Consider the following 18,138-nt stretch of genomic DNA (forward strand, 5'->3'; position numbering starts at 1 on the left):
CATGAAACTGGTTTTCAAAGCTTCTCTGATGCACAGCGTGCCCTGCTGTGCTCTTCTAACTGCCCGGTGTCTGGTTGTGCGTAATCAGCGGCCAGGCGATTTGCCTCAACCTCCCACCCCACCATAAACGTCTCCCCCTTACTCTCACAGATATTGTTATTACTGCTTGCTGTGTACTCCACAATGGGAATATTGGTTTCACTGAGGTCTAACCGAGTCAGTAAACTGTGCCAGTGCGCTTTTAAACATCCAAAGGCACATTCTACCACCATTCTGCACTTGCTCAGCCAAAAGTTGAACAGCTCCTGACTACTGTCCAGGGTGCCTGTGTATGGCTTCATGAGCCTGGCATTAAGGGGTAGGCTGGGTCCACAAGAATAACTATAGGCATTTCAACATCCCCAATGGTTATTTTCTGGTCTGGAAAGTAAGTCCCTTGCTGCAGTCGTTCCCACAGACCAGAGTTCCTGAAGATGCGAGCGTCATGTACCTTTCCCGGCCATCCCACGTTGATGTTGGTGAAACGTCCCTTGTGATCCACCAGTGCTTGCAGCACCATTGAAAAGTACCCCTTGCGGTTTATGTACTGGCTGCCTTGGTGTTCCGGTCCCAAGATAGGGATATGCGTTCCGTCTATTGCCCCACCACAGTTAGGGAATTCCACTGCAGCAAAACCATCCACTATGACCTGCACATTTCCCAGAGTCACTACCCTTGATAGCAGTAGCTCAGTGACTGTGCTGGCTACTTGGATCACAGCAGGCCCACAGTAGATTTTGCCACTCCAAATTGATTACCAACTGACCGGTAGTTGGCTGGCATTGCAAGCTTCCAGAGGGCTATCGCCACTCACCTGTGAACTGTGAGGGCTGCTCTCATCTTGGTATTCTTGCGTTTCAGGGAAGGGGAAAGCAAGTCACAAAGTTCCATGAAAGTGCCATTAGGCATGCAAACGTTTCGCAGTCACCGGGAATCGTCCCAGACCTGCAACACTATGCGGTCCCACCAGTCTGTGCTTGTTTCCCAGGCCCAGAATCGGCGTTCCACGGCATGAGTCTGCCCCATTGCCACCAGGATGTCCAAACTGCCGGGGCCCGTGCTTTGAGAGAAGTCTGTGTCCATGTCCTCCTTGGTGCTGCTGTCACCTCCTCACCTGCTTTTGCAGGTTCTGGTTCTGCACATACTGCAGGATGATGTGTGAGGTGTTTACAATGCTCGTAACTTCCACAGTGATCTGAGTGAGCTCCATGCTTGCCATGATATGGCGTCTGCAGGAGAGCAGAGTTGCAGCGGAAGCGGTGGCTAAAGACAGATGCCATGAGAATAGATATTCATAGAGAACAACGAGAGGACCTGCGAGGTGGATTCATAAGAGCAGAGTTGCAGCAGAAGCGGTGGAGGACGACGGTTAGCACCGCACACTTTTCCCGAGGAAGAACACACGTACCCGGGAGCCCATGACAGACAACATGGAGAAATTCGCTATTGAGACAATAGCAGCAGAGCAGAGTTGCAGCAGAAGCAGTGTATGACGACGGTTAGCAGCATCCAGGAGGACCATAATGGATCCCCCGAGCTGCAGGAGAGCAGAATTGCAGCGGAAACGGTGGATGACGATGGTTAGCAGACCTACTGCACCGTCTGCTGCCAGCAGCACCCAGGACACAACAGCGGCGGTGTCGGTGAGCTGAGCTGAGCGGGCTGCATGCTTGCCGTGGTATGGCGTCTGCGCAGAAAAAAAGGTGTGAAACGATTGTCTGCCATTGGTTTCACGGAGGGAGGGGCGACTAACCACCCGCGACAATGTTTTTGCCCCATCAGGCATTGGGAGCTTAACCCAGAATTATAATGGGCAGCGGAGACTGCGGGAACTGTGGGATAGCTACCCACAGTGCACCGCTCCATAAGTCGATGCTAGCCACGGTAGTGAGGACGCACTCCACCAACTTAATGCGCTTAATGTGGACATACACAATCGACTGTATGAAATCGATTTCTAAAAATAGACTTCTATAATATCGCCCTAATTTCGTAGTGTAGACATACCCTAAGACTTTCTAAGAAGCAGTGAAAGACATTTCAGTAAATAATGCACATACATAAAACCGTCTAAGGGCCAAATTCTGCCCTCAAAATAGTGTCCAGAACTCCTATGAGAGTTGTGCATGTATGTTTGAGGTCAGAATACTGCCTTAAACACATATTTACATGGGAAGACCATATCATGAATATTTCAAGTTAATTTCCCTTCCTTTGAAGATGGATTTTCTATTGTCTTGTCTTCTTGCATTCCAGACATTTTAGGAAAGGAATGTACATACATAAAACTTTGCTAAAATTAAGTCTCAACTCCAACTTAAACAGACAAAACTCAGGAAATTTAGGGCAAAGGCTAGACTTACTTGATTACATTTCATTATTGCAGAATACCAAAAGAACAAATTGTACCTTTGTTTCTACATGTATTGTTTGCATGCACCTCCCACTGACTTCCTTTTAAATTCCATCTATAAGCCAACCTCTTCTTGAACAGCAGCCAACATGCTGAGCCTTTTTTGAAAACCTGGTCTATAATGTTCAGGAGTCATGCAATACATTAAGAGTGTAATATTTAGACTACACAGCGGTTGTCCCATGAGTGAAGTTTAAATCTCTGAAATGTACTCTTATGTGTGGTGTCACAGAGGGAAAGGGGTACTTAATAAAGGTAAGACCTTAATGTTTGTTTCTTTTTTCAAACATAAAGCATCAATATTATTCACACACAACATTAAGTCTAATTTCATACATGTGGCAAAAGAGAACCTAACAATTTTATGTTACTTTTCTTGAGGGAGGGTGGGAGTGTGTGTTTGCTTCAGGGAATTTATTCTGACTAGATTTATCAAGCTTTTTGAATCAGATAATTTTGTTTGATAGCACATCAGGCAGCACCATAAAATCTTTAAGTCCCAAGCTATTACACAGGAATTACTTTTGTAAATCATTTATGAATATTACTGATGTAAGCCTATTCTAGGCAGTAAGAAAGGGAAACAGTACTCAAGGATAAAGAAAAGGAAAATAGATTCTATACACTTTCAGGACTCAACAGTTTGGATGGGTATTTATCATTTTAAATTGGAAATCTGCTGCCTTTAACATAGCTGAAAATAATTAAGCATGTGTAACGCAAGAATTATTTCCAGTATTCCCAAAAGGGGACAGTAATCCCCAGCTGAGGAAAAAGTTAAAGCTCTCTTAATAAAAAAGTGGGATATATTAATCTGAAATAAAGCTTTCTGATTAAATGTCACATGCGGTTCAGAACATCACACACACCCAAAAACATAAAAATAGTAAAGAATGAAATTTATTAAGGTCATTCCACTAACAACTCCTCCCAATAACTCACACTTCTGTGTCTCAAAGTTACTTTCTATACAGAATTCTACAATGGAGCTCCATATAATTACAGGAATGTGCTTGAGTGCATCCTCTGTAAGATCAGTCCATATAATATTATTCACTCTAAAAAAAAAATCTGCTCATGTTAGTTGCTATACATACAGCTCAAATGTGGAGGTTACTTACTGCAACTGGAGGATCTTCGAGATGTGTGGTTCCAATCTGTACTTCACATATCAGCACATATGTATGCCATGCACCCAAGTCCAGAAATTCTTCACCGCAGCATCCATAGGCTCACATATGCACAGTAGCTCTCCTCATGCTCCCAACCCAAGGTATAACAGGCAGTACAGGTTGACGCCTCTGCAGTTCCTCTGTTTACCACAAATCCAACAGGATTCAAAGCAGAGGGGATGGAGGATGGGTAGTGATATACAGATAGGGACCACGCATCTTGAAGAATCCCCAATTACACTAAGTAATCTTCATTTTTGAGTGCTGAGCCCTATGTGTATTCCACATGTGGGTGACTGGCAGTATTGCAAGCATCTGTGCTAACGGCTTCCTTGTACCTGCCCCCAGTCTGACACTGTTTGCCAAACTGACCGCTGAACTAGAGCGTAATCTGTTGCGAATATGTGGCTTGCCCTGCAGATGTCCTGCAGTGGGACATTTGACCAGAATGCTGTGAAGGCAGCTGTATTCCTGCAGATCCGGTTCCGGCTCTTCTCTCTGATACACTGATGGAACTGGCTGGAGGGAGGGAGGGAGGGAGGGAGAGAGAGAGAGAGAGAGATGGTCTGACTCCTGAGAACAGCACAGACACCTGCCATATGGATACCAATAAGGCCAGAAAGAGGGATTAATTAATTGTGCAGGACCCCAAGGGAATTTCTACCAGTGGTCCGTGGGGGGAGGTCATACCCACAGGAATGGTGAGCGTAACTCCTCGACTGTCTGATGGGGCTTGAGTGTCTCCATGTAGATACTGCGTGGCTATCTTCTCTGACTTATCCGCATCTAAGAACTGTTCCATCAGTAGCGGCAGTGCTGTCGGTACCAGGGCACGCCTGCCAGATGGCTGGAGATGAGACTGCTCCTGGGATACTGATATAGACTCTTCCGCCGAAGTAAGGACATCCCTCAGGAGAGCAGGACTGGAAAGAAGTGGAGACTGTGGATAAGGAAAGAATATATCCTTTGGTGTTACGTATGTCTCCATGCACTCTGGTGACCAAGCGGTTCAAGCAGTCAAGTCTGAAGAACTCGGTACAGTTCTCTGAAGAACTCGGTACTCTGCACTCTGTGGCAGCTGGATGGTCTTTAGACAAATGAGGCGGCACTCAGACAGAACCAGTGAACATCTATCCTTACACTTTGGTACCAAGGTGACTGATGAAACCAGTGGATTTTCTTTTTACATGCTTTTGCCCTCCAATCTGGAGGTCTTCAGTAGAGCCAGTTCCAGGGGTGATATCTCACCGAACCTGGACAGGCTCAGGGAGGAAGCGTGTTTCTTATGGGCAGTCTTTGAAGGGGATCTGTCCTTGATACCATGAGAGTGCCCACTACTCTCATGGGGAGCCCTAGAAGAAAAGACCTTGGACTTAGATCCTGAAAGCTTCAAAGCACGTGCTTGGAGGGGTACTGCTGGTCAACTGCGGCCAATAAAGAGAGGTGGTTTCTCTGGCCCAGATCGGACAGGGACCTCATAATCTTCTCCATCAGGGGGTTTTGTAGGCAAAGCTCCCGGGCTTCTCAAGTTCTGGGTGAGAAGGAGCCACAGATACTGCACTTTGCAGAGATATGTGCCTCACTCAGACCTAGTACAGGCACCATTGACGTTCATCACTGATGGCGAAGGAGAAAAGGCAAGAGACGCAATTCTTGAATCCCAGGACCCAGGAATAGTCCCGGAGCCGGGAAAAGGCTCCCCAACTGGTGAAAAGAAATACCTATACTAACTATAAACTTTAACTACTAACTATTAAGCTAAGATATATAATTATTTACAAACATTTTCTTTCTTCACTGGTTAAACAACAGAATGAAAGAGGACACAATTCCGACTCAGGCCATGTTGTGGTAAGAAGGAACTGGAGAGCCGTCAGTCCTCACTGCCTCTTGTATCCTTGGTCGGGAGCATGAGGAGGGCTACTGCACAAGTGCAGGCCAACAGACACTGCTCTGAAGCATTTCCAGATTTGGGCTCATGGTGCGCATTTGTACCTATGTGTGGAATACACATAGGGACCAGCACTTGAAGAATACAAACTTGAAAGCTTTATGTCTACTTTCAAAAGTGTGCAGCACTGCATGACCAACGTGCTTGATAACAACACATAACTCCATCATTCCAATTTGAGCCAGAAAGATATTCTTCCACTCCAACAAACACATCATACTGTGAGACACTTTAGAGAATTCTGACAAACTTACGGCCGCATGGCCTGAGGATTATATTCCTTTTGAAAGATTTACAACATATTTCATTGGCAATATATAAAATCAGCAGTTTACATCAACGGAATATTTCTTTCAAAGAACCAAGTAAGAGGCCAAGGTTAAAGTTGGATAAGTGGGTTAAGTCAGCTGGGGTAATAGTGAGTGATGGAGATCTTTGCAGCAACAGAGAAGTAGAGAGATCCCTTAACTATATATTCCTGACTTCCTAACATTTGGTGTTGTTGATTTTTATATTTTATTTCGAGAGGAGGGTAGGAAAAGGGGTAGGTTGTTAGTTTCAATTATAGATTCTTTTTAACAATGTTTTGTTCCAGAATTTCCTTGTTTCAAGGTCCATGAGTGGGGGAACAATTCTGTGATAGAACTAATGATACCTACCACTTGTAGACATTAGCAAGTCCATGGGAAGAGAATTTATGGGGGTAAGTACTAGAATCAGTATGAGTCATCCATCTGTATGCTAACAGGCTTAGAGAATTTCTTAAAATTGGTTCTTATCTGAAAGCAGATCTACTCTGTCCCTCTACCTGCAGAATTGATTCTCTAAGTCCAGGAAAGCTTGTTGCTAGTTTTTTAAGTGGCTTACACCTATGGGACTCCCAGGAATCACTCTGATAGTTACAAAAGGAATCATGGGCATTTAATCTGAGGGAAGAGCTATTACTGAGTAGTTTAATTTGAATAACTTTTAGGGGGAACACATGTAAAAGTGTTATGCTTCATAGAGCACATTAGGAGATGACAATACCATAACAGGTTTCAGAGTAGCAGCCGTGTTAGTCTGTATTCGCAAAAAGAAAAGGAGTACTTGTGGCACCTTAGAGACTAACAAATTTATTTGAGCATAAGCTTTCGTGAGCTACAGCTCACTTCATCGGATGCATTCAGTGGAAAATACAGTGGGGAGATTTATATACATAGAGAACATGAAACAATGGGTGTTACTGTACACACTGTAACCAGAGTGATCACTTAAGGTGAGCTATTACCAGCAGGAGAGCGGGGAGGGAAAACTTTTTGTAGTGATAATCAAGTAATAGAGACTGGGAGTGGACAGGTCATTACACAAAGTAAAACTATTTCCCCATGTTTATTCCCCCCCTCCACCCCCCACAGTTCCTCAGAGGTTCTTGTCAACTGCTGGAAATGGCCCACCTTGATTATCACTACAAAAAGTCCGTCGTCCCCACTGTATTTTCCACTGAATGCATCCGATGAAGTGAGCTGTAGCTCACGAAAGCTTATGCTCAAATAAATTTGTTAGTCTCTAAGGTGCCACAAGTACTCCTTTTCTTTTTGCGAATACCATAACAGAGTTCCAAAATTTCTCAACTGTACTTTAAAATTGTTCATAAGATAGTTCCTATCATGAAACCATCACAGAACATATTAGAATCCAACAGTCTGATTCTTTTGTGAATCCAACAGTCTGATTGTTTTAGAAGTCTCAGACTAAATGAATCCATCAAGAATTGAAGGCAGCTTGTTCCAAAAGCAGTGAGTCTTTTAAGGTTAGGGCTGATGTCATTAGCAGGATATTGTATTGGGGAACTCTTATCAGAATTGCTAGCATGATACCACATTGCCTGTACGTAAAGAAATTAATATTCAAATACTGCCTATCCCACCTTCTGAATAGAAAAACTATGTGTAAAAATAAAAAGGGCACAGGTGATAATAAAAGGCGATGTCTGAAGACAGCTGGCAATTGCAGAGATGTGCAAATGGTAAAGAGTATATGGCAAGCCTTCAGTGTGACATGGGATTTAAAGGAAGAGGAGGCAATAAAGGTGAAAAGCAGAATACTCAGAAAGCTGTAACTACTGAAAAACACAAAACAGATGAAGTCCTTTAAAGTTTTAATTCATATCAGATTTTTTCCCTAATTCATTACAGATATAGCAATATTATTAGACTTATGCGCAGCTGTTGAAAACTATAACTACACTGAGTGAAAAAATCGATCATATATTAACTGTGATTCAACCACCACTGGAAACATTCCCCTCTTGTAGCACTGTAAGATACAGTGGGAACTGGGAGTCCTTGACCTTCTAAGTAATTAAGGGAATAAAGATATATTCTTGTTTTATTAGAGATTCAGAGAGACACTGAACTATTTGAATAGCTGAAGAATTTGACTGTATTTGCCTGTTCCTGAGTAGTGTGGATAGTTTAGCGCTCTCTTGGGGGCAACACATCGTAATGAATATCCGCTATTCATATTTAATGCAATCTACCAAAGAGTGCTTTTGGGAGGACTTTTTGTGTCAATACAATGATTAACAAGTGAACTGGAAAAGCAAATGAATGCCTACAAGGAGTGGAGCTGGGGAAACTATGTTGTAATACACTAAAGATACTGCATTCTACTGTATTAGTTTAATGATGTCAGTCAGTCCATATCTATTCCCAGAAAGAAAAAAAACACACACCAACAACCACCTTTGAGATGGAGTCCAGGTTGTAAATAGCCAGCAATAATGTAAGAGAAAACAATCCTAATAGAACATAATGTTTTAAAACAACAATCTGCCTCGCTTGAGTATCTCAAAAAGGCTATTTCAAAACCACAGTATCTAGCTACTAAATATAGTAATAAGGGTTCACATAGCATGGTCAGAGTGGATTCTATTCCCTGCCTCTCCCACATTCTTGAATGATTTTATTTTCTAGACATCTACACAAGTCCAAAAGACATATACAGAACAGAATAGATGGGGCATTCTATTTTAAGATTACACTTTTAAAACTGCAAACATTGGAAATTATGGAAATGTGCAGTTAAATTACCTTAACTCTATTCTTGCCACCCCACAGACTCTCCATGTAAAATGGTTATGATTATCTAATAAGTGGATCAGTTACTCACCTTATTGACTTTCTGTCAAAGTCCTTTATAATGATACGTTCACATCTCCCAATCCCTCCCTATATGTTCCTGGGACAAATAAAGGCAAGATCCTTGGGATCCAAGTCTGATGGTCAAGGGCTTGTGGATCAGATTGGAGCAGTGAGTCATAGGGAGAATAACAAGTGTATCATCAGACGATTGTTAATAGCTAACTGCTCTGTGGGCTGCTTCATTAGGAGGATGACAAGAGGCCATCTCAGGAGAAAGCAGACTGTCCCAAGTTAGGGAATTTTTTTTTAAAAAAAGTGGGCTTCATTTGTTTGTGCATCTAGCCCTCATTTAGAATTAATCCAGGCCATTTCTGTCTGTGTGGAAGTATTTAAATCTCTATTAAAAATCCCAAAAGGTGCACAACTACTTCATAACATACTTTAGTGGTATTTGTATTCAGACTGCATTGTGAAGACATTGCTATTTATGTTGCCAGTCCACTCAATATTATATTAAGAGAGAATTTGCCCTTTCAACTCTGGTACAAATATGTATTGGCAGCACCTGATCTCTTTGGCTTTTATGTCATTTTCTGATACATTTTTAAAAATGTTTCTATTTTTATATTGAGTTCTAATTCAGACCGCAACAGGAACGGGAAGCATCATGTTTGGATGGGGCCTTGAGAAGACAGTCGTCCAAGTATGGAAAAATGAGGATTCCTTGTTTTCTCAGATAGGCAATGACTACCATGAAGACCTTGGAGAACACCAGAGGCACTGCAGATAGTCCAAAGGGCAGTACTTTGTACTGGCAGTAGTCTGTGCCCACAACAAATCGGAGGAATCATCTGTCTGCAGGGTGTGTGAAAATATGGAAGTATGCATCTTGGAGGTCGAGGGCTGAGAACCAGTCCCCCTGTTCCATTGCTGGGAGAATAGTGGAGAGGGTAACCACCTTGAAGCGTTGCAGTTTGACAAATTTGTTTAGGTTGTGAAGGTCCGTGATGGGACACCATCCACAGGAGTTTTTCTGAATCAGAAAATAGTGGGAGTAGAAGCCTTGTCCCCTGTGGAGGGCAGGGACTTGTTCTATGGCTCCCAATTGCAGAAGATGTTTTATTTCCTCCCCATAGAATGGAATCATGAGAGGGGTCCCGGAAAAGGGATGGGGAGGAGGGAGTGGAAGGATAGATAGGAAGGGGATGGAGTATCCTTCCCTGATTATCTCTAGGACCTACTTGTCCAAGGTAATGAGACTCCCACGATAATAAGAATGGAGCCAGTCAGTTGTCAAACAGATGGAATGTTGAAGATAGTGGGCATGCCTGGAAAAGGGGAGCGCTTCTCGGGGCCTCGACCGCACCATCAAAATTGTTGCTTTGGTGGTGATATGTGAGAGGTAGACCCCTGAGGAGTGGACTGTCTACGTTTATTAGGAGGCCTTAGTCGTCAGTGCTGGATGTCATATTGCCACTGAGGAGTGTACTGTTGTGTACTGAATCGCAAGGGGTGTTGGTACTTCCCCAAGCATCTCTTTGGTGTCGGCATGTATATCCTGAGCAAACTCAGTGTGCTTGGGAATCTTTAAGGGAGTGCAGAGAATTATCCATGACCTCCAAGAAAAGTTTCCGGCCTTCAAACAGTAAGTCCTCTACTGTGCTTTGTACCTCCTTAGGAAAACCCAAGAGTGGAGCCACAACACGTGCCTCTTGACTACAGCAGTCCCAATGCATGCCTCTTGACCACAGCAGTCCCAAAGAATCAAACAGCAGTGACTGTGGAGTCTAGTGAGGCTTGTAGGGCTGTACAGGCTAGGAGGTGTCCTTCCAATATGAAGGCTTGGAATTGCTCCCTCTTGGTCTCCAGTAGATCATGAAAAAGTTCCTCCAATTTGGAGTAGTTTATGTAGTTATAGGTTTCAGAGTAGCAGCCATGTTAGTCTCTATCCGCAAAAACAACATGAGTACTTGTGGCACCTTAGAAACGAACACATTTATTGGAGCATAAACTTTCGTGGGCTACAGCTCACTTCATCAGATGCATGGAATGGAACATATAGTAAGAAGATATATATATACATACAGAGAACATGAAAAGGTGGAGTAAGAGGCTAATTAATTAAGATGAGCTATTATCAGCAGGAGAAAAAAAGTTTTGTAGTGATAATCAATATGGCCCATTTAGACAGTTGACAAGAAAGTGTGAGGATACTTAACATGGGGAAATAGATTCAATATGTGTAATGACCCAGCCACTCCCAGTCTCTATTCAAACCCAAGTTAATGGTATCTAGTTTGCATATTAATTCAAGCTCAGCAGTTTCTCATTGGAGTCTGTTTTTGAAGTTTTTTCTGTTGCAAAATTGCCACCTTTAAGTCTGTTACTGAGTGGCCAGAGAGGCTGAAGTGTTCTCCTACCGTTTTTTGAATGTTATGATTCCTGATGTCAGATTTGTGTCCATTTATTCTTTTGCATAGAGACTATCCGGTTTGGCCAAGGTACATGGCAGAGGGGCATTGCTGGCACATGATGGCATATATCACATTGGTAGATGTGCAGGTGAACGAGCCCCTGATGGCGTGGCTAATGTGATTAGGTCCTATGATGGTGTCACTTGAATAAATAAGTGGACAGAGTTGGCATCACACTTTGTTGCAAGGATAGGTATATATATCTTCTTACTATATGTTCCATTCTATGCAGCCGATGAAGTGGGCTGTAGACCATGAAAGCTTATGCTCAAATAAATTTGTTAGTCTCTAAGGTGTCACAAGTACTCCTGTTCTTTTTACGTAGTTATACTTTGTCATTGTTTGAAATCCTAAATTGGAGTGTGGCTGATGAATATGCCTTGCATCCAAATAGGTCCAGATGTTTCCAATCTCTGTCTCGTTTATTAGAATAGGATTGGAACTGACTGTCTCTCTGTTGCACTGCACTGACCACTAGAGAATTTGGAGTGGGGTGCAAAAATAAGAATCCTCATCCTTCGCCAGAACAGAATATTTTCTGTTGGCATGTTTGCTGGTTGGAGGGATAGACGCCGGGGACTGCCACAGCACCTTCATGGGGTCAAGAAGAGCCTCACTGATTGGCAAAGCGATCTTGGCAGAAGAGATTGTATGCAGTATATCCAGCAGTTTATGCTGCTGGTCTTTAGACTCCTCCAACAGGAGCTCTAAAGATCCTGTAACCCAGCAGAATAACTCCTGAAAGTGTCTGAAGTTGTCGGCAGATGTGGAGGGTTAGGGCATCATCAGGTGAGGAGGATGAAAAATGTAAAGTTGGTGGAGACTCTTCCTCCTCCTGTTCAGTTAATGCCAGCAGTGGTTTGACCTCCTGAGGGTGAGAAACTGACAGAGAAGGGAGAAGTGTAGGTATCCGTCAATGCTCCCTATACAAGGGTTCCCAATACAGCCAGTTTGGTGGGAGTGGCACATATGGCTACATCCATGGTGGTCCCTGCCAGGCTTGAGGACCAGCAGGAGACTGCATATAGTGAGGATGGGCAAGTATGAATTGCCCCATAGTCGAGAGAACAATAGAGCCCTCGTCTTCCTCATCATCATCGTCAGTAGGGAAGAGAGGTACCATTCTTGGTGGAGAGAGAGAATGAGTCTGGAGAAAAAAGTGGAAGTGGCAGGGAGAGGTCACATCACAGAAGAGGAGACTCAGGAGTGTCAGAGACCAGCAGATCTGGAGGGAGGAAAAGCCTCATCAGTGTTGATGGAAGACATGGCACCGAAGACAGACATGGCACCGAAGGCAGGGTCTCTGAGACTAGGTCGGTGCTGACAATTTTGCTGGTGCCAAGTGTGATACAGCATGGCCAGAAGGCAGCAAGAGACTGATACAGGAGAGATATGTAAGTCCAGGATGAGGAGAATCCTTATTCCCTGTAGAGGGAAGAAAGGTTTCTATAGATTAATTAAAAGCACCTGAAGCCAATTACAGCACCTGAAGCTAGCCCCCTGATAAAAACCCCCTGCTTCGATCAGCCAAGGAAAGGAGTTGGAGCAGAGTGCAATTTGGAGTTGGAGCAGAGTGCAATTTGGAGGAGTTGAAGTAGAGGAGAGTTTGGAGAAGTGCCCTGGCTGGCTAGAAGACCAAGACCCTAGGTAAAGAGACACCCGGCTTGTGCAGAGAGAGAGAGAGAGGGCAGAAAGCCCCACAAGCTGAAGAGCAGGAGAGCGAAGTAGCCCAGGGGAAGGAAGCACTAGTTCAAGTGGTTTATCACTATGCCTAGGGCCCCTGGGCTGGGACCCGGAGTAGAGGGCAGGCCCGGGTCCCTCCCTCTCCACTACCCTTCTCTGGGTTACTAGTGGGACAGTAGATACCCTAGTTCAGGGGCAGGAAACTGCGCCCCGAACCCCCCCCCAAAGAGGAAGACCCACCATAATCGTACCGGCAATTTGCCACACAAGGTCTTAATCAACGTTGATGGTTTCGTCGGTGCCAGAAATGGCATCCGTGCCATAGCTCCTGAAGGTGGCCCGGCTTGGTCCCCAGAGCTGGTAAATGGTGCCAAGGGATGTAGGTCTGCTCGGTTAGAGTCTTTTGACCCTTTCTTTGAACCAGTACTGGAGGTGCTCGGATGAGCCCTGGAGCTATGTATCCCGTCAGATGAGGCTGTAGTAATCGACATCGCTGGGGACGGCATTCTGGTGGGCTGTGCCTCAGAGTGTGAGGAGGAAGCCCATTTCTTGTCATCCGAACGAGCAAGGGAGACAGGGAAAATAAGGACTGGCAGATGACCTGGCAGAGCATGAGATGGGGTGCTGGAATGGGGGAGGTCAGAATGGGGTCTGGCCCATCCATTTTTTGCCATGCCCCCCTCCTTATTTCTTCCCCGCCCCTCAAAGCCCTGCCCTCACCAGCCAGGCTGGCAGCTGGAGCCTGACCAGGGAACCCAGACAGCTGTGGGGCACCATGCCACGGACCCTCCTCCACGTACCTGTGGGTGGTAGAGGGGGAGCGAGAGCAGTCTTGGCCCCTGGCCCAGCCCTGCAGCCCCCCCGCTCAGGGCAGGTGGAGGGTCTGTGGCTCCCCACAGCTACTGACACAGCTCTTTCCATGGCCAGGCTGCCCCGCCCGGTGCCCCCAACTGGAGTCGGGTTGGGGTAAGAGCTGCACAGGCAGCTATGGGAAGCCACAGACTCTCCTGTCTGGGAAGGGGGCCCACAGGGTAGAGACATGGGCTGGGGCCTGCTCTTTGCTCCCCATCCCCGGGCAGGTGGAGGATCCGCAGCTCCTGCTTTTGGTTTGGCCAGGAATGGGGCTTCAGGTGTAAGGGGGGGCAGGGGCGGGGCCCCCCGCTTTTGGGATGACTCCACTGCCCCTGGCATGAGGGTCTCTCTGGGGAAGAGTCTGGGCCTGCTCCTGATGCCAGTCAAAGCGACTTCTTCGTAAGGAGTTTCAATCTAATGTCCCAGTCCTTTCTGGCCATGGGTGTGAGGCCAAGACAGTGGGAACACTTTTGTGGGACGTGTCCCTCTCCCAGAGAGCGGATACACTGCATGTGGCCATCCCTTACCAGGAAGGTGGCTCCGCAAGAAATGAACCTCTTAAACCCAGGGGATCTGGGCATAAGAGTAGAGGGAAAAGCTTCCCAATTGGGAAGGGCAGGAAGTGGGGGCAAACAGAAACTCAAGCTATGAAAGAACTGTAAAGGGAAAGAGAAAATAAAAAAAAAATATTATTTTTATAGAAGAGGAAAGGAGAAGAAAAAGAAGAAAATACTAACTACTCTGCTGTGGATTCCATTCCAGACTAAAGGGGGTAAAGAAGGAACTGGGGGCAGTCGGACTGCACAGCACTATATATATGTCCGGCGGACAGCACAAGGGGGGAAGGTGCACGTGTGGTCCAACAGACACTGCTAATGAAGATTTCTAGTCCCAGGCACAGGGGACATTGCCGCACCAACAAGTTGAGCACCCACAGGGACATCACTCGAAGAACTAGTCCAGCAGTTGCTGGTGCAAGACTCTGACTTAAAAGATATTAAAGTGGCTCTGAGCTCCATTTTCTTCCATGTTGTCTTTGTCCCTGCTTAGGTCCCAAGAAGAACTTCCTTGTCCAGAGTACTATCAGTGCACATTTTTTCATGGATTCATAGCCACAGGAACTGAGAACGAAATGACCCACTGAAGCACGAAATACCATTATTAAACCAACCATCCTGTAACTATCTCAGTTAATTTTTTTTGAAGTGGAAAAGGTTTGTGATTCGTCATTATGAATGCTATTGCATGCGCGTGCACAATGAGTACTCCCAAATGGGACTACTGAAAATCTCTCCTTTGTGCTGCCCAGAGTTAGTACAGCACTAAGTGAATCAATCATGCTTATAAAAGTAATTATCTTCTTAACCACAGTCTCTCTTTTATTCATTCAATGTTAATATACAGTTCACCTATGTGTAAAGGTAATATTTTTTCTTTTGTTACTGACCTTTTTAGCATTGTGACCAACCTTATAATTATTAAGTATTTTGCACTATGTATCTCAGTCTAAAAACAGAAGTCAAGTCAGAGGTGAAGGAGTCAACACCATTATCAACATCAGTGAAATTAATTCACTATAACACCGTTCTCTTACTGTAGGCCACTTATGCCCATAAAATTAATCTGTCTAAAAGCCTTTTGTCTCTTTAATAGGAGAAGGGGTTGATGATGAGGCCTCTTATTTCTATGACATGTCAGTTCCAACTGTAGATAAAAGATGGCTGAATTTACAGGTACTTGGTATAATGGAAAAAGTCTGAAGTCAAGACAGAACAAAAAATAATACAGTAAAATAATATGAAGTCTTTCAGCATAAACTGTACCAACCTTGATACCTCTGAACAAAAGCTGATAAATTACATTGTTTTAAAAAAAACTAAAGGGACCAGAGGTCTTTATTCCTGACAGTGTTCCTATTATCTAAAATATTACTTCCTGTGAATATTGAACTCATGCAGTTGAAAGATAAATAGCACAGAGGATACAGTCAGATATAGCGCAGGGCTTCAGGCAGATACTGGGCAAGTTTCTTCTCACTCATATAGCTTCTCACTACAGAACCGTATTCCCCCAGTGTCCAGTTCTGGCTCTCATTTTAATAGAAAGACTGCTGACCATGCTAAACTGTACTAAACTGCGTGGTAGTTTTGTGACATGGAAAAATTAGTTAGAATAGGCCACTCTGACTACTTTCAAGAATCTGAATCCAGGCCTCTTGAGATATAAAGTCAATGCACTAGGTTCCTGTCTCAGGGCTCCTGAATGATTTATAAATAACTTACCAGAACTCTAAAGGCCTAAATTCAAAAGAGGCTGCCACTGCTATAAGATCGGAAAACAAAATAAGTGAGAAATATCAACCAAAAGTGCCAGCTGTCTTGCAGGGATCTCTTCCTGCAAGAAATTTTTGTCCCATTGAGCCCCCTCAACATTTCACAAAGAGATCATAATTTTCAGACACAGGTACCCAGTGCTAGGCTCTGAAGTGACCAGATTTTTATGGTCAGTGAAGTCAATGGGAACTGTTGGTACTCCGCACCTCTAAAGAATCAAGCTAATTTTACTTACATATGTAAATATGGATAAAAGTGTCTGACTTAAGGCAAGCACCTTTGAAAATACTGAAAACTGGAGGATCGGACCATGACAGTGGAGACTTAAAAGACATTCCCAAATTTTCAAAACTGGCCATTTGTTTTAAGTGCCTACAATAGACAATTGGCTTGATTTTTAGAAGTGATGAGCAGTCACAACTCCTACTGATTTGATTTCAATACAACCTTAAGGTAATAAGAACATGATTGTTGTGAAGAACAATTGTGCATATACAGTCCTATATATCTTGGATATTTACCAATACATGTCTTTAAAAAGGTGCTGTGGACTAATCATCTATCTAGTCCATGTGACAAAAGAACTTTCTTACAATATCAGAGCAAAAACTCAGTTCAGTATTCTGATCACTTCTAAAGGGACTGGGAAATCAAATGCTTAAAATGTTTTCTAACTTGTAGCTGTTTCTTCTTTATGTCCTATAAAAGAAATCACGTAGTGCAATAAAACAGAAGAAACTAAGAGCCTGACCCTGAAAACACTTAATATGCCTGCATGTAGTCTCACCTAAGTCTACATGCATGGGGAAATCACACCCCTCTTGAAGTTAATAGCAAAACTCTCATTTATTTCAGTGAGGCCAGGAGTTCACCCATAATATGTAAGTGGATAAAGGAGGGGCTTCACATGCAAGCGACATTAACAAGCATTTGAATTTCTTCATTCCCTCTGTATCATGTTAAAATGTTGCTTTCCTTCTTCGTCTCTATGTTTTTCTTCTTTTTTGTTCCCCTTCCTTGTCTGGAACTCAAAACTTTGTATGCTTTTTCACTCCAGCACATATTTTAGTAGGTAATATCAATACTCTGCAAGCCCTTTGTAGCTTTCTGTTTAGTCAAGAGACTTCTTAATATGGAGCATTCACAGCAAAATCCTTTAACAAACATCTGTACAATAAATGTGAGCTGTGAAATGAAAAAGAATACTCCCCCAATATCCCACCGAGCATGCACTGCTTTTCCTCATGTAGGGCCTAACTCTGCACTGTTACACCACTGAAAATATGGAGTAACTCACTTTCCTTAAATGATGTTACACTGGGTTTACACTAGTGTAATTGAGAATATCATTTGGACCCATGGCCCTTCCTTTCAATGCACTTGAAAGTAAGTCCTAGCAAGAAACATGGCAGTGTTCATTAAAAAGCACTGAAAACAAATCACTTTGGCTCGTACACTTAGTAATATTGAACTCCAGCATTTTAAAGAGGATATACCAGACAACAGAGCACCATATTACTGCATATGAGTTTCAGATGCATACGCAGGTCCTAATAGTGCAGCCACAAAATACCTACTGATTCTAGTGGGGGTTCTGTGTGCAGCTACAGAATCAGGACCTTAGTATGGCATGCAACAGGGAAGCAAAACAAAAAAGCACTATTAATTATGTACTAACATAAGCAATAGCTATTTGCTAATGAGAGATTAAATTATTTTTCTGTGTGATTTGTTAAAAACACATGTATGGTCTGACCTATGGTGGTGGTATAGGGTATGGCCACAGCTACTAACGAATAACAATGTAAGATTTCCTCATGTCATCTAGCAGGTTTTATCCCAGCTATGAAAATCATCAGTGATATTTCATACTATTGCATGTTTATTATTTTTTTTAAAAGGAAGAGAAAAATAAAAATCATATTTCAAAATAAATTTGTTTTTAAAGAAAGGGAGGCTAGTGGCCAATGAACAGCTGTAATTAACCTTACAATAATCAACGTGTTCATTCTTTAATAAAGGAAATTACAGTAAAGCCTCAGAGTTATGAACATCAGAGTTATGAAATGAACAGTCAACCACATACCTCATTTGGA

The 18,138-nt window shown here is 43.5% G+C and overlaps 1 protein-coding gene across 1 annotated transcript in view; it reads right to left on the reverse strand.

Annotated features, from left to right (window-relative positions):
- Window positions 1-18,138, reverse strand: part of RARB (retinoic acid receptor beta) — a 501,245-nt gene that overhangs the window by 275,006 nt on the left and 208,101 nt on the right.

The sequence above is a fragment of the Chelonia mydas genome, chromosome 2 (genome assembly GCF_015237465.2).
Source record: "Chelonia mydas isolate rCheMyd1 chromosome 2, rCheMyd1.pri.v2, whole genome shotgun sequence".
NCBI classification, from domain to species: Eukaryota; Metazoa; Chordata; order Testudines; family Cheloniidae; genus Chelonia; species Chelonia mydas.